The sequence below is a fragment of the Diuraphis noxia genome, unplaced genomic scaffold (assembly GCF_037042655.1).
Source record: "Diuraphis noxia isolate RWA-SAM2 unplaced genomic scaffold, SU_Dnox_SAM2 contig0005, whole genome shotgun sequence".
Lineage (NCBI taxonomy): Eukaryota > Metazoa > Arthropoda > Insecta > Hemiptera > Aphididae > Diuraphis > Diuraphis noxia.
Window position 1 is genome coordinate 34,321,242 of NW_028301715.1, and position 25,112 is coordinate 34,346,353.

The 25,112-nt window shown below is 26.1% G+C and overlaps 1 long non-coding RNA gene across 1 annotated transcript in view; it reads right to left on the reverse strand.

Annotated features, from left to right (window-relative positions):
* LOC149055228 (uncharacterized) overlaps positions 1–24,134 on the reverse strand; it is a 42,356-nt gene extending 18,222 nt beyond the window's left edge. The window contains exons 1-2 of the long non-coding RNA XR_016192104.1: positions 24,036–24,134; positions 20,547–20,662 (exon numbers count right to left, since the gene is read on the reverse strand). This is a non-coding gene — a long non-coding RNA (uncharacterized LOC149055228). The remainder of the gene's footprint in view (positions 1–20,546; positions 20,663–24,035) is intronic.
* Positions 24,135–25,112: the final 978 nt, after the last annotated feature.

A 25,112-nucleotide genomic window follows, 5' to 3' on the forward strand; every position in this document is an offset into this window, starting at 1 on the left:
AATAGTTTAAATATTGTGTACATACAAATTAACAGGGTATAGTGATATAATTACGTTTTTTAGTGGCAAGTGGATAATAAAGTTTAAAAATTGTGTCCACAAAAATAAAATAGAGCTATATTTTAAAAATTAAAATGGAAAGGGGGTATTGGCGAACGCAGGTAAATGATTTTTAAAAATCAAAAAAGAAATTTGGATATAATTATGGTATTAAAATACACAATGAAAAAAGCACTAAGTGTTCTCGAGAAAAATAAAAAAAGGATAATTAAATCATGATAAAATTATATTTTTTAGTTGCGAGTGTATAATAGGTTTTGAAAATTGTGTCCACAAAAATAAACTAGAGCTATATTTTGAAAATAAAAATGGAAAGGGGGTATTGGCGCCGCAGCAAAATGATTTTTAAGGATCAAAAAAGAAATTTGGAAAAAAATATTAACTTGGAATACACAATGAAGACTGCACTATGTATTCTTAAGTAAAATTAATGAAATAAAATACGAAGGATAATTAAATAATTATATAATTATGTTTTTTAGTGGCAAGTGGCGTATAAAGTTTAAAAATCGTGTTCACAAAAATTAACTAGATTAATATTTTGAAAATCAAAATGGAATGTGGAATTTGCGCCCACTGGCAAATGAATTTTAAGAATCAAAATAGAAATTTGGAAAAAATTATAGTCTTGGAATACTCAATGAATACTGCAATATTTATTCTCAAGAAAAATAAAAGAAAGATAATTAAATCATGATAAAATTATGTTTTTTTGTGGCAAATGGCTGATAAAGTTTAATGAAATAAAATACGATGAATAATTAAATCATGATATAATAACGTAATTAGTGGCAAGTAGTTAAAAAGTCTGAAATTTGTGTCAACAAAAATAAACTAGAGCAATATTTTGAAAATAAAAATGGAAAGGGGATATTGGCGCTGGCAGGCAAATGATTTTTAAGAATCAAAAAAGCAATTTGGAAAAAAATATTTTCTGGGAATACACAATGAAAACTGCACTATGTAGTCTCAAGAAAAATTAATGAAATAATATATGAAGGGTAATTAAATCATGATATAATTATGTTTTTTAAGTGGGATGTGGCTAATAAAGTTTAAAAATTGTGTCCACAAAAATAAACTAGAGATATATTTTGAAAATCAAAATGGAAAGGGGGTATTGGCGCCCGCAGGCAAATGATTTTTAAGAATCAAAAACGAAATTTGGAAAAAATTTAAACATAGAATACACAATGAAGACTGCAATATGTATTATCAAGAAAAATAAAAGAAAGATAATTGAATCATGATTAAATTATGTTTTTTTAGTGGGATGTGGCTAATAAAGTTTAAAAATTGTGTCCACAAAAATAAACTAGAGATATATTTCGAAAATAAAAATGGAAAGGGGGTATTGGTGCCCGCAGGCAAATGATTTTTAAGGAACAAAAAAGAAATTAGAAACAATTTTTGAACTAAGAATACACAATGAAGACTGCAATATGTATTATCAAGAAAATAAAAGAAAGATAATTAAATCATGATGAAATTATGTTTATTTAGTGGCATGTGGCTTATAAAGTTTAAAAATTGTGTCCACAAAAATAAACTAGAGATATATTTTGAAAATAAAAATGGAAAGGGGGTATTGGCGCCCGCAGGCAAATGATTTTTAAGAATCAAAAAAGAAATTTGGAAAAAAATATTGCCTTGGAATACACAATGAAGACTGCAATATGTATTCTCAAGAAAAATAAAAGAATGGTAATTAAATCATGATGAAACTATGTTTTTTAGTGGCAAGTGGCTAATAAAGTTTAAAAATTGTGTCCACAAAATTAAACTAGAGCTATATTTTGAAAATAAAAATGGAAAGGGGGTATTGGCGCCCGCAGGCAAATGATTTTTAAGGATCAAAAAAGAAATTTGGAAAAAAGTTATTGTGTTAGAATACAAATTGAAGACTGCAATATGTCATCTCAAACAAAATTAATGAAATAATATATGAAGGATAATTAAATCATGATAAAATCATGTTTATTTAGTGGCATGTGGCTGATAAAGTTTAAAAATTGTGTCAAACAAATATAACATAGAGCCATATCTTTAAAATAAAAATGGAAAGGGGGTATTGGCGCCCGCAGGCAAATGATTTTTAAGGATCAAAAAAGAAATTTGGAAAAAAATTATTGTGATAGAATACAAATTGAAGACTGCAATAAGTATTCTCAAGAAAAATAAAAGAATGGTAATTAAATCATGATGAAACTATTTTTTTTAGTGGCAAGTGGCAAATAAAGTTTAAAAATTGTGTCCACAAAATTAAACTAGAGCTATATTTTGAAAATAAAAATGGAAAGGGGGTATTGGCGCCCGCAGGCAAATGATTTTTAAGGATCAAAAATGAAATTTGGAAAAAAATTATTGTGTTAGAATACAAATTGAAGACTGCAATATGTCATCTCAAACAAAATTAATGAAATAATATATGAAGGATAATTAAATCATGATAAAATCATGTTTATTTAGTGGCATGTGGCTGATAAAGTTTAAAAATTGTGTCACACAAATATAAACTAGAGATATATTTTGAAAATAAAAATGGAAAGGGGGTATTGGCGCGCGCAGGCAAATGATTTTGAAGGAACAAAAAAGAAATTTGGAAAAAATTATTGTCTTGGAATAGACAATGGAGACTGCACTATGTATTCCCAAGAACAATTAATGAAATAATATATGAAGGATAATTAAATCATGATAAAATCATGTTTATTTAGTGGCATGTGGCTGATAAAGTTTAAAAATTGTGTCACACAAATAAAACATAGAGCCATATTTTGAAAATAAAAATGGAAAGGGGGTATTGGCGCCCGCAGGCAAATGATTTTTAAGAATCAAAAAAGAAATTTGGAAAAAAATATTGCCTTGGAATACACAATGAAGACTGCAATATGTATTCTCAAGAAAAATAAAAGAAAGATAATTGAATCATGATAAAATCATGTTTATTTAGTGGCATGTGGCTGATAAAGTTTAAAAATTGTGTCACACAAATATAAACTAGAGATATATTTTGAAAATAAAAATGGAAAGGGGGTATTGGTGCCCGCAGGCAAATGATTTTTAAGGAACAAAAAAGAAATTAGAAACAATATTTGAACTAAGAATACACAATGAAGACTGCAATATGCATTATCAAGAAAATAAAAGAAAGATAATTAAATCATGATGAAACTATGTTTTTTAGTTTCAAGTGGCTAATAAAAATTAAAAATTGTGTCCACAAAATTAAAATAGAGCTATATTTTGAAAATAAAAATGGAAAGAGGGTATTGGCGCCCGCAGGCAAATGATTTTTAAGAATCAAAAAAGAAATTTGGAAAAAAATATTGCCTTGGAATACACAATGAAGACTGCAATATGTATTCTCAAGAAAAATAAAAGAATGGTAATTAAATCATGATGAAACTATGTTTTTTAGTGGCAAGTGGCTAATAAAGTTTAAAAATTGTGTCCACAAAATTAAACTAGAGCTATATTTTGAAAATAAAAATGGAAAGGGGGTATTGGCGCCCGCAGGCAAATGATTTTTAAGGATCAAAAAAGAAATTTGGAAAAAAGTTATTGTTTTAGAATACAAATTGAAGACTGCAATATGTCATCTCAAACAAAATTAATGAAATAATATATGAAGGATAAGTAAATCATGATGAAATTATGTTTATTTAGTGGCATGTGGCTGATAAAGTTTAAAAATTGTGTCCACAAAAATAAACTAGAGATATATTTTGAAAATAAAAATGGAAAGGGGGTATTGGCACCCGCAGGCAAATGATTTTTAAGAATCAAAAAAGCAATTTAGAAAAAAATAATTTCTTGGAATACACAATGAAAACTGCACTATGTAGTCTCAAGAAAAATTAATGAAATAATAAATGGAGGGTAATTAAATCATGATGAAACTATGTTTTTTAATGGCAAGTGGCTAATAATGTTTTAAAATTGTATCCACAAAAATAAACTAGAGATATTTTTTTGAAAATAAAAATGGAAAGGGGGTATTGGCGCCCGCAGGCAAATGATTTTTAAGGATCAAAAAAGAAATTTGGAAAAAAATTATTGTGATAGAATACAAATTGAAGACTGCAATATGTCATCTCAAACGAAATTAATGAAATAATATATGAAGGATAATTAAATCATGATAAAATCATGTTTATTTAGTGGCATGTGGCTGATAAAGTTTAAAAATTGTGTCAAACAAATATAACATAGAGCCATATCTTTAAAATAAAAATGGAAAGGGGGTATTGGCGCCCGCAGGCAAATGATTTTTAAGGATCAAAAAAGAAATTTGGAAAAAAATTATTGTGATAGAATACAAATTGAAGACTGCAATAAGTATTCTCAAGAAAAATAAAAGAATGGTAATTAAATCATGATGAAACTATTTTTTTTAGTGGCAAGTGGCAAATAAAGTTTAAAAATTGTGTCCACAAAATTAAACTAGAGCTATATTTTGAAAATAAAAATGGAAAGGGGGTATTGGCGCCCGCAGGCAAATGATTTTTAAGGATCAAAAAAGAAATTTGGAAAAAAATTATTGTGTTAGAATACAAATTGAAGACTGCAATATGTCATCTCAAACAAAATTAATGAAATAATATATGAAGGATAATTAAATCATGATAAAATCATGTTTATTTAGTGGCATGTGGCTGAAAAAGTTTAAAAATTGTGTCACACAAATATAAACTAGAGATATATTTTGAAAATAAAAATGGAAAGGGGGTATTGGCGCGCGCAGGCAAATGATTTTGAAGGAACAAAAAAGAAATTTGGAAAAAATTATTGTCTTGGAATAGACAATGGAGACTGCACTATGTATTCCCAAGAACAATTAATGAAATAATATATGAAGGATAATTAAATCATGATAAAATCATGTTTATTTAGTGGCATGTGGCTGATAAAGTTTAAAAATTGTGTCACACAAATAAAACATAGAGCCATATTTTGAAAATAAAAATGGAAAGGGGGTATTGGCGCCCGCAGGCAAATGATTTTTAAGAATCAAAAAAGAAATTTGGAAAAAAATATTGCCTTGGAATACACAATGAAGACTGCAATATGTATTCTCAAGAAAAATAAAAGAAAGATAATTGAATCATGATAAAATCATGTTTATTTAGTGGCATGTGGCTGATAAAGTTTAAAAATTGTGTCACACAAATATAAACTAGAGATATATTTTGAAAATAAAAATGGAAAGGGGGTATTGGTGCCCGCAGGCAAATGATTTTTAAGGAACAAAAAAGAAATTAGAAACAATATTTGAACTAAGAATACACAATGAAGACTGCAATATGCATTATCAAGAAAATAAAAGAAAGATAATTAAATCATGATGAAACTATGTTTTTTAGTTTCAAGTGGCTAATAAAAATTAAAAATTGTGTCCACAAAATTAAAATAGAGCTATATTTTGAAAATAAAAATGGAAAGAGGGTATTGGCGCCCGCAGGCAAATGATTTTTAAGAATCAAAAAAGAAATTTGGAAAAAAATATTGCCTTGGAATACACAATGAAGACTGCAATATGTATTCTCAAGAAAAATAAAAGAATGGTAATTAAATCATGATGAAACTATGTTTTTTAGTGGCAAGTGGCTAATAAAGTTTAAAAATTGTGTCCACAAAATTAAACTAGAGCTATATTTTGAAAATAAAAATGGAAAGGGGGTATTGGCGCCCGCAGGCAAATGATTTTTAAGGATCAAAAAAGAAATTTGGAAAAAAGTTATTGTTTTAGAATACAAATTGAAGACTGCAATATGTCATCTCAAACAAAATTAATGAAATAATATATGAAGGATAAGTAAATCATGATGAAATTATGTTTATTTAGTGGCATGTGGCTGATAAAGTTTAAAAATTGTGTCCACAAAAATAAACTAGAGATATATTTTGAAAATAAAAATGGAAAGGGGGTATTGGCACCCGCAGGCAAATGATTTTTAAGAATCAAAAAAGCAATTTAGAAAAAAATAATTTCTTGGAATAAACAATGAAAACTGCACTATGTAGTCTCAAGAAAAATTAATGAAATAATAAATGGAGGGTAATTAAATCATGATGAAACTATGTTTTTTAATGGCAAGTGGCTAATAATGTTTTAAAATTGTATCCACAAAAATAAACTAGAGATATTTTTTTGAAAATAAAAATGGAAAGGGGGTATTGGCGCCCGCAGGCAAATGATTTTTAAGGATCAAAAAAGAAATTTGGAAAAAAATTATTGTGATAGAATACAAATTGAAGACTGCAATAAGTATTCTCAAGAAAAATAAAAGAATGGCAATTAAATCATGATGAAATTTTTTTTTTTAGTGGCAAGTGGCAAATAAAGTTTAAAAATTGTGTCCACAAAATTAAACTAGAGCTATATTTTGAAAATAAAAATGGAAAGGGGGTATTGGCGCCCGCAGGCAAATGATTTTTAAGGATCAAAAAAGAAATTTGGAAAAAAATTATTGTGTTAGAATACAAATTGAAGACTGCAATATGTCATCTCAAACAAAATTAATGAAATAATATATGAAGGATAATAAAATCATGATAAAATCATGTTTATTTAGTGGCATGTGGCTGATAAAGTTTAAAAATTGTGTCACACAAATATAAACTAGAGATATATTTTGAAAATAAAAATGGAAAGGGGGTATTGGTGCCCGCAGGCAAATGATTTTTAAGGAACAAAAAAGAAATTAGAAACAATGTTTGAACTAAGAATACACAATGAAGACTGCAATATGTATTATCAAGAAAATAAAAGAAAGATAATTAAATCATGATGAAACTATGTTTTTTAATGGCAAGTGGCTAATAAAGTTTTAAAATTGTGTCCACAAAGATAAACTAGAGATATATTTTGAAAATAAAAATGGAAAAGGGTATTGGCGCCCACAGGCAAATGATTTTTAAGAATCAAAAAAGAAATTTAAAAAAAAATATTGTCTTGGAATACACAATGAAGACTGCAATATGTATTCTCAAGAAAAATAAAAGAATGGTAATTAAATCATGATGAAACTATGTTTTTTAGTTTCAAGTGGCTAATAAAGTTTAAAAATTGTGTCCACAAAATTAAACTAGAGCTATATTTTGAAAATAAAAATGGAAATGGGGTATTGGCGCCCGCAGGCAAATGATTTTTAAGAATCAAAAAAGAAATTTGGAAAAAAATTATTGTGATAGAATACAAATTGAAGACTGCAATAAGTATTCTCAAGAAAAATAAAAGAATGGTAATTAAATCATGATGAAACTATTTTTTTTAGTGGCAAGTGGCAAATAAAGTTTAAAAATTGTGTCCACAAAATTAAACTAGAGCTATATTTTGAAAATAAAAATGGAAAGGGGGTATTGGCGCCCGCAGGCAAATGATTTTTAAGGATCAAAAAAGAAATTTGGAAAAAAATTATTGTGTTAGAATACAAATTGAAGACTGCAATATGTCATCTCAAACAAAATTAATGAAATAATATATGAAGGATAATTAAATCATGATAAAATCATGTTTATTTAGTGGCATGTGGCTGATAAAGTTTAAAAATTGTGTCACACAAATATAAACTAGAGATATATTTTGAAAATAAAAATGGAAAGGGGGTATTGGCGCGCGCAGGCAAATGATTTTGAAGGAACAAAAAAGAAATTTGGAAAAAATTATTGTCTTGGAATAGACAATGGAGACTGCACTATGTATTCCCAAGAACAATTAATGAAATAATATATGAAGGATAATTAAATCATGATAAAATCATGTTTATTTAGTGGCATGAGGCTGATAAAGTTTAAAAATTGTGTCACACAAATATAACATAGAGCCATATTTTGAAAATAAAAATGGAAAGGGGGTATTGGCGCCCGAAGGCAAATGATTTTTAAGAATCAAAAAAGAAATTTGGAAAAAAATATTGCCTTGGAATACACAATGAAGACTGCAATATGTATTCTCAAGAAAAATAAAAGAAAGATAATTGAATCATGATAAAATCATGTTTATTTAGTGGCATGTGGCTGATAAAGTTTAAAAATTGTGTCACACAAATATAAACTAGAGATATATTTTGAAAATAAAAATGGAAAGGGGGTATTGGTGCCCGCAGGCAAATGATTTTTAAGGAACAAAAAAGAAATTAGAAACAATATTTGAACTAAGAATACACAATGAAGACTGCAATATGTATTCTCAAGAAAAATAAAAGAATGGTAATTAAATCATGATGAAACTATGTTTTTTAGTTTCAAGTGGCTAATAAAGTTTAAAAATTGTGTCCACAAAATTAAACTAGAGCTATATTTTGAAAATAAAAATGGAAAGGGGATATTTGGCGCCCGCAGGCAAATGATTTTGAAGGAACAAAAAAGAAATTTGGAAAAAATTATTGTCTTGGAATAGACAATGGAGACTGCACTATGTATTCCCAAGAACAATTAATGAAATAATATATGAAGGATAATTAAATCATGATAAAATCATGTTTATTTAGTGGCATGTGGCTGATAAAGTTTAAAAATTGTGTCACACAAATATAACATAGAGCCATATTTTGAAAATAAAAATGGAAAGGGGGTATTGGCGCCCGCAGGCAAATGATTTTTAAGAATCAAAAAAGAAATTTGGAAAAAAATATTGCCTTGGAATACACAATGAAGACTGCAATATGTATTCTCAAGAAAAATAAAAGAAAGATAATTGATTCATGATAAAATCATGTTTATTTAGTGGCATGTGGCTGATAAAGTTTAAAAATTGTGTCACACAAATATAAACTAGAGATATATTTTGAAAATAAAAATGGAAAGGGGGTATTGGTGCCCGCAGGCAAATGATTTTTAAGGAACAAAAAAGAAATTAGAAACAATATTTGAACTAAGAATACACGATGAAGACTGCAATATGTATTATCAAGAAAATAAAAGAAAGATAATTAAATCATGATGAAACTATGTTTTTTAATGGCAAGTGGCTAATAAAGTTTTAAAATTGTGTCCACAAAAATAAACTAGAGATATATTTTGAAAATAAAAATGGAAAAGGGTATTGGCGCCCGCAGGCAAATGATTTTTAAGAATCAAAAAAGAAATTTGGAAAAAAATATTGTCTTGGAATACACAATGAAGACTGCAATATGTATTCTCAAGAAAAATAAAAGAATGGTAATTAAATCATGATGAAACTATGTTTATTTAGTGGCATGTGGCTGATAAAGTTTAAAAATTGTGTCACACAAATATAAACTAGAGATATATTTTGAAAATAAAAATGGAAAGGGGGTATTGGTGCCCGCAGGCAAATGATTTTTAAGGAACAAAAAAGAAATTAGAAACAATATTTGAACTAAGAATACACAATGAAGACTGCAATATGTATTATCAAGAAAATAAAAGAAAGATAATTAAATCATGATGAAACTATGTTTTTTAGTTTCAAGTGGCTAATAAAGTTTAAAAATTGTGTCCACAAAATTAAACTAGAGCTATATTTTGAAAATAAAAATGGAAATGGGGTATTGGCGCCCGCAGGCAAATGATTTTTAAGAATCAAAAAAGAAATTTGGAAAAAAATATTGCCTTGGAATACACAATGAAGACTGCAATATGTATTTTCAAGAAAAATAAAAGAATGGTAATTAAATCATGATGAAACTATGTTTTTTAGTTTCAAGTGGCTAATAAAGTTTAAAAAATGTGTCCACAAAATTAAACTAGAGCTATATTTTGAAAATAAAAATGGAAAGGGGGTATTGGCGCCCGCAGGCAAATGATTTTTAAGGAACAAAAAAGAAATTAGAAACAATATTTGAACTAAGAATACACAATGAAGACTGCAATATGTATTCTCAAGAAAAATAAAAGAATGGTAATTAAATCATGATGAAACTATGTTTTTTAGTTTCAAGTGGCTAATAAAGTTTAAAAATTGTGTCCACAAAATTAAACTAGAGCTATATTTTGAAAATAAAAATGGAAAGGGGGTATTGGCGCCCGCAGGCAAATGATTTTTAAGAATCAAAAAAGAAATTTGGAAAAAAATATTGCCTTGGAATACACAATGAAGACTGCAATATGTATTTTCAAGAAAAATAAAAGAATGGTAATTAAATCATGATGAAACTATGTTTTTTAGTTTCAAGTGGCTAATAAAGTTTAAAAATTGTGTCCACAAAATTAAACTAGAGCTATATTTTGAAAATAAAAATGGAAAGAGGGTATTGGCGCCCGCAGGCAAATGATTTTTAAGAATCAAAAAAGAAATTTGGAAAAAAATATTGCCTTGGAATACACAATGAAGACTGCAATAAGTAGTCTCAAGAAAAATTAATGAAATAATAAATGGAGGGTAATTAAATCATGATGAAACTATGTTTTTTAATGGCAAGTGGCTAATAATGTTTTAAAATTGTATCCACAAAAATAAACTAGAGATATATTTTGAAAATAAAAATGGAAAGGGTGTATTGGCGCCCGCAGGCAAATGATTTTTAAGGATCAAAAAAGAAATTTGGAAAAAAATTATTGTGATAGAATACAAATTGAAGACTGCAATATGTCATCTCAAACAAAATTAATGAAATAATATATGAAGGATAATTAAATCATGATGAAATTATGTTTTTTTACTGGCATGTAACTTATAAGGTTTACACGTTGTGTCACACAAATATAAACTAGAGGTATATTTTGAAAATAAAAATGGAAAGGGGGTATTGGTGCCCGCAGGCTTATGATTAATAAGGAACAAAAAAGAAATTTTGGAAAAATTATAGTCTTTGAATACACAATAAAAACTGCACTATGTATTCTAATGAAAATTAAAGAAGGATAATTAAATTATGATAAAATTATGTTATTTTATTGGGATGTAGCTAATAAAGTTTAAAAATTGTTTCCACAAAAATAAACTACAGCTTTATTTTGAAAATAAAAATGGATGAGGGTATCTGCGCCCGCAGGCAAATAATTTTTAAGGATCAAAAAAGAAATTTGGAAAAAATATGAACATAGAATACACAATGAAGACTGCACTTTGTATTCTCAAGAAAAATAAAATATGGATAAATAAATCATGATGAAATTATTATTTTTTAGTGGCTTATGGCTAATATATACTTTAAAAATTGTGAACACAAAAATTAACTCGATTTCTTATAGTTTATTGAACAAATTATGATCAGAGGACGTATTGTTAATTGTGATTGACATTAGTTCATATGAAATACTGGTATAACACTTATACTCGTATGGTTTTAAAACCGTGATCCAAATTATGACAATATTAATCAGGTATATATAATATTTTAATTATTAAGCATTCATTATAAAAGCTAAATATTTTATTATAAATGTAGTATTAATATTTTCCTCTTTAATTTTTAAATATTTTTCATTGTTATGTTGACAATTTCGAATACCTTGTTAGTTAGTAAGAAAAGATCTCTGCAAAGGTTACGACCAGTGATGATAGTCATCTATCATCACTTGAGCTCAACTTACCATTGTCGATAGGTACCTAACCTCTACAACCTCCTTATGACTTAATTAACCATCCGGATGTCCGCGGGGAAGGCAGTGCCGTAGCCAGGGTTAGGATTTGGGGAGGGAAAAAGTGTATACAGTACTATACACTCAATACCCCTCGGGAAGGCTGACTACGACACTGGGTTTAATAAGTATCAATCTGAATGATCGTATAAAAACAAATGCTATTTGGGTAACGCGTGACAAACGGATGGTTAACTAGGACACTTTGAATAAAAAGATCCTTAGTTGATTTCCGATATAAGTGTTTACTTATCAAGTTGTTCTCTTGATTGTTAACCTCTTAGATATAGCTCTTATTATTAAGATGTTGAGCCTCTTGAAATATATTTCTCCCAACTAGATTTTTAGGACTTCGGTGCAACTGCTTCTTAGATAATATATTATGGATAGAGCCATGCTCATTTTTTTGGTTTACATAACTTTAAGCACATATTTATATGACCACGAGTGTCTGGCCGCGATGAGTGCATTAATGAGTATACGTGAGGGGAACTTCTGTTAACACATCCATAGTACATTTTATGAAGTCCTAATCAAAAATTGTCATCTAAACTCGCAAGTATGATTGGATGTAAATTATACAAGTAATAACTAATAATTATTAAAGATTTATGTGTTTGTATTGTCTCTGACTTACAAAAGTCCTGTTGAACAGAATGAAAGTGTGACATCCTCATTAAAGCAAAACAACTTTTGTAATATTATTACAATAATGGCGTACCTAATATCTAAATTATTTCCCCTTCCGACATACTAAAATTATAGTTATCATGCTTTTCTGGGCCCAAAAACGTTGGGTGGTACAATAATGGTAATTTTATTTTTATTTTTATATGGTACCTAATAAATACGACCTTAAACACCAGAAATTTAATTATTAGGATTTTGAATATTTTTTAAATGAAACGATCTAAAAAAATTTTTACACAATCTTTTCAACAATAAAATATTATTATTTAATATTTCAACATAACATTTTGCTGTGTGATTGGTAATCTTTACATAACTGTGTCCGTACATTTTTTATGACAAAGATCATTTGTCCAGAAGAAAATTTAATCATCTAAAATATTTCAAATTACATACTTATTGATAATTATTATTATTAAAAAGTTATAGTATGAAGTATAAAATCTCATATAGACTAAAACAATGTACAATTGGTTTCTTATTATTTAAAAAACGTTTTTTTTTAAATAAATCCTTCGGCAATTATATATCCATATTGCGTGTGTTTGATTAAAAACACGTGAGTTTGTGGGGTAAGGATTCGTCACTAAGAACCCAGGTGGTCGCCCATCCAGGAGCTAGTGACGCCAGGTGATGTTTGACCACGGCAAACCACCGCGCCACACCATACCCCAAAATACAGTATTCGACTAGTGTGCAGAGCACATACCAGGCTAAAGGCAAATTTGTCAACTGCATAACCTGATTTTACTGTTTGGTTTTAAACACATGTAAATAAGACGAGGATTCGTCACTAAGAACCCAGGTGGTTGCCCATCCGGGAGCTAGCAACGACAGTCGATGTGTTGACCTTTAGGTCCAAAATTTATTTTTTTAACATATAGAAACCATATCTATTATATGAGATAATTAGTAATTGTAAGTCTATTTTTCATCAAGTTCAAGAATGTTTTTTTATTTTTATAGCTAATAATAACAACAACACGTATGTCACTTAAAATATTGAATACCCAGGTAATAAATACATTTGTGAACAACAAAAATTTTTTTTTTTTTTTTCTAAAATCTTAAATTTAAAAATTCCTTTAGATTAGTCGAAAAAGTATAGGTACGATTAACACTAGTATAGATTCCAACACTCAACTAAAATAATAATTTAATAATGATTGTATGTCTCAGAAAAATTAACTATCACCAGATCTTATTTCTTCTTTCCAGTATTAGAGATTTGGATTAATTTTAAAAAACTTGTAATATAAGTTGCTTTCAATTTCATAATGAAATTCTTTTAACTCTTAATCACCTTCAAAAGTTGTTTTTCTTTTATCTGGACAAATTACTATTACAAATTTTTATTTTAAAACATTTTATGTTTTGTAGAGCAAAGACTTTTTATGCATTTTATATATTTTTTTCATTTTTGGAAGTTTTATTGTATGCTTATTTCTGGGTAGGTAGTAGTATACAGCATATTAAAAAACTTATTTGATAAAATTCTAAATTTTTTTAGTGCATATTTTGATAGTATATTGAAAATCAAGCATTTAGCACTTATATTGAATATGAATGAAAAATGAAATTTTTACCAGCTTTTGAAATTTATTTTTTAATATATACAATATATCATGTGTCTCAAATAACAGGGTACACTTTATTGCTCATTAACCTGTAAATATCTTTCAATTCTGTTTGTTGGACATCAAACTAGACAAATCAATCATAAATTCCTATATCACTTAAAATTCTTTTAAGTCATGTATTTCTTCATTCTTTTTAAATGGAAATCCCTATTTTAAATATCATTTTTGGATACTAGATTGGTATAACTAGGTTAGGTTGTCGGGCTAAAAAAAAAAAAAAATTAATTTTCAATAATTTACAAAATAAATACTGCCATTATACACTATAAAAAAAACCAAATTTACTGGAGACCAAACCAAAAAACCAAGAAGTATAAATAAAATATAAATAATCACCATTTAAATCACCTACAAAAAATTATTTAATCAATTATACTTATATTAACCAAAAAACTATTTAATCAAAACTCAAAATTTGTAGTCAACATCGTTATACAAAACAATTATAACTATAATATTTATAAGATTTAAATAAAAATATTTAACGAATTTATTCAATTATGAACAGGCAAGAAATTATATCAACATATATAATATATATATTCATACAACTTAACAACAAAATTATAATTAATGACAAATTAATAAAGAAACACAAGCTCAGGTGTACCATAAATCATAATAATAATCATAATAAATATATGCATTAATTAATAATAAAAGGTAGGATAAAGAAACCCGACATACAAAGTCCTTTTGATTATTATCAATTAAAATAGCAAACTATAGCATACCAATTAACATATTATTAAAATGTAAAGATTTAATTCATCACAAAGTGGCGTCCAAAAAAAGTGACTCTTATTCATAAAAGATTTAAATAAACATATATATTTCACTAAAAAAAACTTGATCAGATTATTTTTAAAAAGAATATTTTAAATGGAGAATTAAACACAGAGTTGTTAAGATTCAAATCAATTTAAAATCATAGTCCAAACGATAACTAATAATGAATAAAATAAAATCCAGAAATGTTTAACATGTTTTATATAAAATAATTAAACACAGAGTTGTTAGGATACAAATAAATTTAAAATTAAAGTCCAAACGATGACTAATAATGAATAAAACAAAACCCAGAAATGTTTAACATGTTTTATAAAAAATAATTAAAAACAGAGTTGTTAGGATTCAAATAAATTTAAAATTATAGTCCAATGACTAATAAAAAAAAAAATATATAATCCAAAGAAGATTAATACATTGTTTATAAAAGAATTAAACACAGATACGTTTAGATTCAAATAATATAAAAATATATTATAACTATATTATAGTCCAAATGATGACTAATAATAAATAAAATATAATACAATGATTAACACATTTTGTATAAAAGAATGAAACACATAGATGATTAGATTAATATTAAATTAAAGTTATAGTCCAAACAATGACTAATAATAAATAAAATATAATCCAAAGAAGATTAATTTTACATTTTTTATAAAAGCATTAAACACAGAGAATATGTTTATATTCAAAGAAAATTAAAATATATAGTCCAAACTATGACGAAAAAAATAAATAAAATATAATCCAAAGAAGCTAAAAAATTTTTTTATAAATGAATTAAACACAGAGATGTTTAGATTCAAATAAAATAAAATTTATTATAACTATATTATAGTCCAAATGATGACTAATTATAAAAAAAGATCTAATTAATATAATAACAAAAAAATTAAAATTATAGTCCTAACGATGACTAATAATAAATAAAATATAATCCAAAGAAGATTAAAACATTATTAATAAATGAATTAAACACAGAGATGTTTAGATTCAAATAAAATAAAATTTATTATAACTATATTATAGTCCAAATGATGACTAATTATAAAAAAAGATGTAATTAATATAATAACAAAAAAATTAAAATTATAGTCCAAACGATGACTAATAATAAATAAAATAAAATCCAAAGAAGATTAATAAATTTTTATAAAAGAATTAGACACAGAGAATATGTTTATATTCAAAGAAAATTAAAATATATGGTCCAAACTACGACTAATAATGAATAAATTATAATCCAAAGAAGCTTAAAAATTTTTTATAAATGAATTAAACACATAGATGTTTAGATTCAAATAAAATAAAATTTATTATAACTATATAATAGTCCAAATGATGACTAATAATACATAAAGATCTAATAAATATATTAATATAATAACAAAAAAATTAAAATATATAGTCCAAATAATGACTTATAATAAATATATTAATATAATAACAAATAAAATTAAAATTATAGGCAAAGCGTTGAATAATAATAAATAATATATTATCCAAAGAAGATTAACACATTATTTATAAAAGAATTAAACACAGAGAATATGTTTATATTCAAAGAAAATTAAAATATATAGTCTAAATAATGACTTATAATAAATATATTAATATAATAACAAATAAAATTAAAATTATAGGCAAAGCGTTGAATAATAATAAATAATATATTATCCAAAGAAGATTAACACATTATTTATAAAAGAATTAAACACAGAGAATATGTTTATATTCAAAGAAAATTAAAATATATAGTCCAAACTATGACGAAAAAAAAAAAAATAATATAATCCAAAGAAGATTCATACATTTTTTATAAATTAATTAAACAAAGAGATGTTGATATAGATTCAAATAAAATAAAAATATATTATAACATTATACTATTATACTATTATAGTCCAAATCATGAGTAATAATAAATAAAGATCAAATAAATATTTTAATATATAATAACAAATAAAATTAAAATTATAGTCAAAGCAATGAATAATAATAAATAAAATATGATCCAAAGAAGATTAACACATTATTTATCAAAGAATTAAACACAGAAATGTTTAAAATTTAGATTCAAATAAGATTCAAATAAATAGTCCAAACGATGACTAATAATAAATAAAATATAATCCAAAGAAGATTAATACATTTTTATAAAATAATTAATAACTGAGTTGTTTAGAATTAACTTAAATTAAAATATATAGTCCAAATGATGACTATTGACTAATAATAAATAAAATAAAATCCAGAAATGTTTAATATATTTTTATAAACGATTTAAACACAGAGTTGTTATGATTCAAAGAAAATTAAAATTATAGTCCAAACAATGACTAATAATAATAATAAAAAAAAATAAAATCCAGAAATGTTTAACACATTTTTTATAAAAGATTTAAACACTGAGTTGTTAAGATTCAAATAAAATATCAATATATTATAACTATATTATAGTCCAAATGATGACTAAAATAAATAAAGATCAAAAAAATATATTAATATAATAACAAATAAAATTAAAATTATAGTCAAAGCGTTGAATAATAATAAATAAAATATAATTCAAAGAAGATTAACACATTTTTTATAAAATAATTAAAGACAGAGATGTTTAGAATTTAGATTCAAATCAATAGTCCAAAAGACGACTAATAAAGTAATAATATTGGGGGTGGAAGGGCCGAGCGGACTAAAGGTACGATTCCTATGGCACGTCAGACGCGCCATAGGAATCGTACCTTAAGGCGTCGGTTGCGACGCACGCAGTCGCCCGTTCGAATCTCGGTCACGGGCGGCATCGCTCTTTGGGCATTTCGCGATGTCTGGAGAGAGAGGCCGCCGGCCCACAACCGGGCATGGCAGAACCCACGGGTGGTCATTCAAAATTCTGCCAAAAAAAACCCACGAGTTAAAACCTTACAGTACCTTCCCCTACAGTTCCCCAGGCTAATGACCTCAGGTGTCGAAGCCCTAACCATAAAAAAAAAAAAAAAAAAGTAATAATAAATAAAATGTATTCCAAAGATGATTAATGAATTTTTATAAAATCATTAAACACAGAATATTTTTAGATTCAAATAAAATTAAAATTTATAGTCCAAATGATGACTAATAATAAATAAAGATCAAATAAATATATTAATATGATAACAAATAAAATTAAAATTACAGTCAAAACGTTGAATAATAATAAATAAAATATAATCCAAAGAAGATACACATTTTTTATAAAAGAATTAAACACAGAGATGTTTAGAAATTAGATTCAAATAAAATTCAAATAAATAGTCCAAACGATGACTAATAATAAATAAAATATAATCCAAAGAAGATTAACACATTTTTATGAAAGAATTAAACACAGAGATGTTTAGATTCAAATAAAATTAAAATATATATTCCAAATAATGACTTATAATAAATAAAATATAATCCAAAAAAGATTAAAACATATTTTATAAAATAATTAAACATAGAGATGTTTAGATTTAAATAAAATTAAAATATATACATTCCAAATAATGACTTATAATAAATAAAATATAATCCAAAGAAGATTATCGGGAATATAATTCATAGCCCACATTTAACAAATAATTCTGATTTAAATAGAAAAGAAAAAAAATAATGATAAAAAAATAAATGTCCAGAGATAACAACAATTATCAAATAACCGAAACAAACAACAAAGTTTACTTAACATAAGTGTTCATAATCAAGGACAAAATGAATTTTTCAATAATATCAAACAAATGTTTCTTTTTCAAAAATAATATCGAACTATAAGATTTCACCTTTGATAAGTCACATAAAAATGGTAAAGAAAACAAAGTATCAGATGGGCTATAATACAATAACATAAATACAAACGATAAAAACTTTGGAATCGACAAATCACTTAATTAGGTACGAATATATGACATAAATCCATCAAATTCCAAAGATCAATTTTGCATTTACAACAAAAGCGATTAATGAACCCTAAGAAAATATAAATAAAAATAAATTAAGGAAATCACGAAAATTTGTCATAATAAATAACATATTATATTATCAACAATGCACAACATATTATACCAATTATAGCATTTTTTTTTTTCCTAATGCATGATTTTGAACTTTATTTTCCAATAGATGATATACTAATACCATAAAAAGCATGCCTTACAACATATAAAAATTATTAAAGGAACTAAACGAAATAAGGAATGAAATTCCACAAATAGTAAAAAAAAAGGGCACAAATTAAATAAAAAAATTTTCAAAAAAAAATAAATACTCATGGAAAAAAAAAAGTGGAAGTCTACTCCAATCACAAAAACAACAAAACCAAGTTGTATGGATACCACTAAAATATATGAGTTAAAAGAATTTTAAGTCATATAGGAATTTATGATTGATTACAGGGTATAATATTAAAGGGTAATGAGTGATTAGTAAAGTAGTAAAGTGTACCTACCCTGTTTTGTGGGACACACGATATATATATATAAACCTAGGATTTTTATAGTGTAATAATAGAATGTAATTTTTTTTAAGGCATATTAAACTGGGTATATTTAATGAATTATTAATAAGGACATAAAAGTCCTAGCTCAACAGTTTTTTATTAATTATAACTTTTACTTCCAATCATGCGCCTTATAACTTTTCATAATAAGACTATTTTTTATAATATGTTTAATGAAATAGCAAATTTGTGTATAAAAATGAAATTTGTTATTTTAAAAATAATATTCATTTGATTGATTTTAACAAAACATGTAATGACAAAGTCATACTTTTTACAAGACTTATAATAATGTAAACAATCAACAATCAAGAGCTTTTTTGACTTGATAACACTCAAGAGGATGTCAGTGCATTTCTTTTTCTAGGAGAAAAAAAATTCCACTGACATCCTCTTAATCGGCCTAACCAACCTTCTCTTTTTATTCTATCCCATAGTCGAAGGTTGTAAACCTTACCTAACCTGGTAGTATCACTCAAAGGGTCGAGTGACCTTTGCAATTTGAGATCCTTTCCTACATATTCAGAATTGTTAACATAACTATTCTACCTAACTATTCCCCTTCCCCCCACCTAACCTTATCCTCTCTCTCTGCCACTACCCCTATTTCTTCCTATCCCTATCACGCCCTCCCCTTCACCTATCTCACTGTCTCTCACAACCTCTCACAATTCTCGCATTTTGTTCTGTTCCCCCACCTAACCTTATCATCTCCCTTTGACACTACCTCTCTCTCACCCTATCACTTTCACACCATCCCCCTCACCTATCTCTCTCACACTCACTCGTCTGACATCCCCCCTCTACCCGTTTTTCTCACACTTGCACCCTCTCATTCACTTTATCTCCTTATCCTTCATCCTATCTACCTCTTTCCCTCCCTCTCACACTGTCCTTCTCTCGCCCTCTCTTTACAAGTCACTATAGTACCTACCCTACCTAACCTAACCTAATCTAACTTTACCTCACACTATCTCTCTCTCTCTCCCCTCTGTCTCTTTACCCTTCTCTGCCCCTACTCTCACACTCCCAGCCCTATAGTACCTACAGGTCATCGTACCTGATAATTGGAAAAATATTTAAATATCATTGAGGAAATTATTAAAAAAAAAATTTTTAAACATTATACCTGACCAATTTCCTAATTTTTATCATGATTTTATTGATAACTTGAATAGTGTTATACCAGTGGTTACAAAACGAATAATTTATAAATTGCAAGTAATCTATCCCCTGATCAATTAATAAATTAATAAAATAAAAATAAACCTACTAAAAAATAGAAAATCACTTACCCAATATCTGAATCTACTATAAAACATCATCTTCGAAACATTGTTAATACATTTCACACAGGCTTCACAACGAATATGATATTTAGTTGGCAAATCTTCACTGAAGAATACCATCTCTGAAATTTCAATAAAATATTCAACAATATTTTCTGACCTATTCATTTTAGATTCTGAACGAAGTGATGAATGTATTGATTTTACAATGATGTGTGTTTTGGTTTTTGTGTGTGTGTGTCTATATACAGCATAACTAGTCGCAATAATGCTTCAACTTCAAACGTTGGGGGTGGTTTCCGATGTAAAAGTGAATATCCTTGGTGCATTATAGAGGTCAAAAGTAAACACTTTCCAACAATTTTCAAAAAAATCGAGAAAAACAAAAAAAAAATGACAGAAAAACGGAATTTTTACGCAAACCCGTTTTCGACCAAATCGATTTTTTTATATGGTTGTAATTCAAAAACTAATCACTGTAAATACTTGAAATTTTCACGAAATATTTATTTTAGTGTAATCTATATACAGTTAAATTTTAGAGTTATTTATAGACCACTGAAATTTTCAATTTGTCTGAAAATTTTTTTTGGAAGTGTCGATAAAATTTTTTTGGCCATATAAAAAAACTTGAAAATTTAATACAAAGTTTCTCATAAGATATTCTTAATGTGATTAAAAAATAATAAGAATACACAGGCACAATTTTTTTTTATAAGCGTTTATAGTTCAAATTTTTACGAAATCTGTCGAAAACGCGAAAATTTGCAAGCAAATTTGAAATTTAAAAATCAAAAAATGTATTTGTTTATAACTAAGGATTAAAAATACAACACTAAGTTTTCCATATGTTTTCCATCAAGTAACTATATAGAAAACTCGAAGCATCATTATAGGAAAAATTTTAAGTGCGTTTGAATTTTAAATTTTTACGAAATAGCGTAACGATAACGATTTATATTCAAACGATTTCAAATATTTGTTATCATTCAAAAAGTATAAATCGTAGATACTTGACAATTTTACCAGTTATTTAGATTAGCATTTTCTTTTTACATGATTTAATTTTCAAAATATTTTGACTTTTTTTGAGATATTTATAGATAACTGAAATTTTCAATTTGTATGAAAATTTTTTTTTTAAGTGTCGATAAAAATTTTTTGGCCCTATCAAAATACTTGAAATTTTAATATAAAGTTTCTCAAAGGTTATTCTTATAGTGATTAAAAAATTATAAGAATACCTAGGCAAAATTTTTTTTATTAGCATTTGAAGTTAAAATATTGACAAAACCATGATTATATTTATTTTTTTGTGTCTGTCATCACGTTTTGGGGCAGTAAAAGTGCTTCGATTTTTGACTTCAGTACATTATTCGATCAGAATGTGAATCTAGTTGGTACTATGGTGGTCAAAAGTATTCTTAATATCTTTTTAAATAATCGGGATAAACAAACTAAAAATTAAGGGAAAAACGGGAAATTTTAGGCACAATCAGTTTTTGACAAAATCGATTTTGATTTTTGATGTAACTTTAAAACAAATGACCATTGATACATGAAATTTTCACTGAATGTTTATATAAGTACATTATATTCACCATGAAATTTTCAAAAATGTTTGACTTAAGTTGAACTATTCTTAGGTATATGCAATTTTCGATCATTATTAGTTTTTTTTAAATTAATATCGATAAAAATTTATTTTTTGGGTAAAAAATCTTGAAAATTTAATACAAGGCTCTTAACATATTGTTACAATAGCAGTTGAAAAATAAAATATATTCATGGTTACAATTTGTTTTATAAGCATTCAAATTTTGAATTTTGACAAAATACGTAAAAATCAAAAAAATTCGCAAATTGTTTTAAGCTAGAAATTCATAAAAAAAATTTTTTTTAATCTAAGATTTGAAAATTTAATACAAGATTCCTTACAAATTTTTCAATCTTTATCACAGTAAAAATGTCTTCCGGAAATTCAAATTGAATTTTTATTAGCATTTGAATTTCAAATATTGACAAAAATTCGTCAAAATCGTGAATATTTGCAAATTATTTTGTAGTTCAAAATGCATAATATTGTTTGTATTTATATCTAAGGTTATAAAATTTAACACTAAGTTTTCCATAAGTTTTGATTCAAATAGCTATAGAGAATATTTTATGCGTAATTATAGGAAAAATGTTTTGAGCGTTTGAGTTTTATATTTTTATGAAATCGCGTAATGATAACGATTTATCCCCAACCAGGTATATGTATGTCTATGATAATACAAGGTATTATGAATTATGATAACTAGGTACATGCAATGTTTTTGGAAAAATTGATTAACCATGCCTTACGCAAAATGCGTCTTAATTGGAAAATAAAATATTATTTTCAAAATAGAATGTATGACAATATTTAAATATAATATATCCTAGACTGACAAATCATCACCGTTTAGAATAGTTTTTCGTATACAATGATACCTATCATTGCATTCAAATTTAACCTACCCTTGTCAGAGGTCCAACCCACCCCCTAATGTACAGCAGAGCGACATCCACTTACCCGCTTTTTTTTATCATTACAGATAATATATAGCTAAACAATCCGTTTAATGTTATTATGTGTTTTGATTATTTTATTCAAGAACTTATTAATTTTATATGGCTATAAAAATATTACCTATATCTACTGTATGGCTACTAAAACTAAACTAAATGAATAAAAATTCGATTGCAATAAATTAGAGTTTGGTTATTTACATAACCTTACGCAACATCATAATAAATAATAACTGTACAATTTTGAAGAAAATAATAACTCCTGTGTGTATGTATTAAGTAGATACACTATTTTAACAGATATTTGTTAAATGTATGATAACTATGTTATAATATATTTTTCATAACCGCTTAGTTCAACAGTCAGTGATCAATTCTTTTAGCCTTTAGGTCATAGGGCTTTATAGGTGTACCTACAATATAATAACTTAATAAGAACCTATGATATTAGATATGAGATAAAGAATAAAGGTTATAAATAACTATAAATATCTATAATATACATAATTTATCAAAATAAAATATATTTTATTCTAAATTCCTGACTTCTAACGTTGGATTTGGAACAAATTACCATTTAGGTACGAATTAAAATTGCTCCCTATGAGTTTTGGAGACTGTAGTTATCAGTTAAAACGGATATTACAATTAACTAAACAAAAATTGAAAAATGTCTTTAATTAACTAAACAAAAATTGAAAAATGTCGCTTACAAACACATACCTAGGTTATAAATTTATAATTATTATACGTCTGGCAACCTGAAAAACGACGCAGCGCGTTTATATTAATCGATCTCGAGTATTTCATAATTTCGCTCTTAGAAATAAAATATGCGTCAACGATACTTGGAACTTGGGAATATATTTTTCGTAAAGTTAAATATTTATTTAAAGCCTAACATAAGATTCAAGCGTCATAAGATTATGAAAATAAACTTACCTCAAACTTCGACTCTTTTTCGGGGTTTTGGTGAAATCCGAGACGTGTATGGATTCACTCCGATACCGACGTAAGAACGCATCAGATACTTAATTGAAGTCTAAAAATATTATTAATTATGAAATTAAAATTATACGAAATACAGAATATTTTTAGTTCATGATTGATCTAGTGCTCATTGAAATTATAATTTTAGAATCTTTAATCGACTGCCACTTCTAATTCTGAAAAGACAATTTCCACAGATTATATTATGTTACGTTAATAGGATAAATCCATAGATATGTAATATTTCAATAAAATTTCTATTACCAAGGAGGCTCACGTTTATGAATAATGTTCATTTAAATAATTAAAAGTGATATAACAATAACCAAATAATATTTGTAATTTTAAATTTAAATTATAATATAATATATTATTTTTCTTAGCCTATTTTTGTTTTATTATTGATTATGATCATGCTTCTTTTATGGTTTTATGCATTACAGGTATTATATATATATATATAAAATAATCCGATTAATGTTTAATTTTTAACTTCCCTTCTTAGTTATAATGTATTAATTTATGTTTTAAATATTTTATTCAAGATCTTATTATTTCTTCACTAGTTCACTAACCACAGCAAGTTAACTACTAGAACTCGGAAACCTACCGGTTCGTTTTTATTTTAATAACGTAAAGATTAATTATAATTACTTGTATTAATGTTTATTTATTTTACTACAATAATTTAAAAATATTATTCCAATTTATTATTTATGAATTTTTGATATATTTTGTTTTTTTTAGAAAATAAATAATAAATGCAATTTTAATAAATTATTGAATTAGGTACCTACTTAAAATATAAAATAACCTATTCATGAAAAAAACCAAGACTTAATTAATTTTTTAAGAAAAACAAAATTGTTCAATCTTATATAAAAAAAAATGTTTTACCCTAATTAAATAACTTGCCATTGTATCAGTACCTACATATTATACATATTATATTATTATTGTAAATAAGTTTAACTAATGGCCTTTGTTGTCGACGTGAATATGCTCAATAAAAAAAAGAAATATATAAAA